Raw genomic sequence first — 1,290 nt, forward strand, 5'->3', positions numbered from 1 at the left:
AAAAAAAAAAAAAAAAAAAAAAAGGAGAGACCTAGCCAAAGTAGCTTTCATAGCAGACCCACTCTCAAGATGTCTCATAGGTCCATTAATCTTACAAATGAGCAACTTCCTACTCAATTCCAATTCATACCATTCCATTCTATTCCAGTCTTATGAATGAGAGATCTGAATCCATTCATGAAGACAGATTCTTAGTACTTCTTAAAGGTCCTACCCAGTCTCACCTCTTGTGTTTTGTTTTGCTTTGTTTGGTTGAGACAGGGTCTCACAACGTAACCCAGGCTGACCTCAACTTACAATCTTTCTGCCTCAGCCTCTCAAGTGCTGAAATTACACGTATTTTCCATTGCACTCACCTATTCATACCTCTTAATATCTCATAATGGAGATGTTTATTTCTTCTTTTTTTCCTTTTCTTTTTTCTTTCTTTTCTTTTTTTTTTTTTTTTTGAGACTCACTGGCCTCAAACTCACAGCGATCCTTCTGCCTCAGCTTCCCAAGTGATGAAATGATGAGTTTGCACCACCACGCTTGGCTCTGGGGGTTACATTTTTACATGAGTTTGGGAAAGGGGAACAAACCATATTCTAACTGCAGTAACATCTGATGTTTGTATGGTACATTTGTTATGATTAATGAACCAATATTGACATGCTGGTATTTACTAAAGTCCACCCCTCTTTCAGATTTCCTTAGTTTTCATTTTCCTATCTGGAATATAGATTTACATTTACAATATCTCTATAGCCTCCTCTTGTCCAGGACATGCCAGTATATTTTTTACATTATTTATTTATTTATTTTATTTCTTGCAATGCCAGGGATCAAACTTATGACCTTGTGTTTGCCAGGCAGGTGCTTATTATGCTGCTGAGCTATCTCCCCGGCCCACCAGTATATTTTTAAATGACAGTATAGTCCACAGCATCACCACAGAAAGTTCAGAAGAGCAAAAGAATTGTCATGTTTAGGCAAGTAGATTTTAGGGAAACACAATTCAGTCCATGCCTCATATTAGGTTGATTAAATTAAAATTTGAAGACATAGACAAGTACTGGTAGTGTTAAAGAGCTTTCCAAATTGCATCCTATGAAAACAAACAAACAAACAAATGGCACCCTATGGTTCTTGGCAGTAGTCCCAGGTATTTAGCCACCAGGGCATGATGGCAATTTTCTGTTAAAAGAGCTTTGTTTGTGGTGAGGGTATAATACCCATGTTTGCTCTTTAGAATATTTATATTAATGAATTGTTAATTTTAATTTTATTAATCATTATATATACATATAT

Source organism: Octodon degus, unplaced genomic scaffold, assembly GCF_000260255.1.
Source record: "Octodon degus isolate 3935 unplaced genomic scaffold, OctDeg1.0 scaffold00098, whole genome shotgun sequence".
In the NCBI taxonomy this organism is placed as follows: Eukaryota; Metazoa; Chordata; class Mammalia; order Rodentia; family Octodontidae; genus Octodon; species Octodon degus.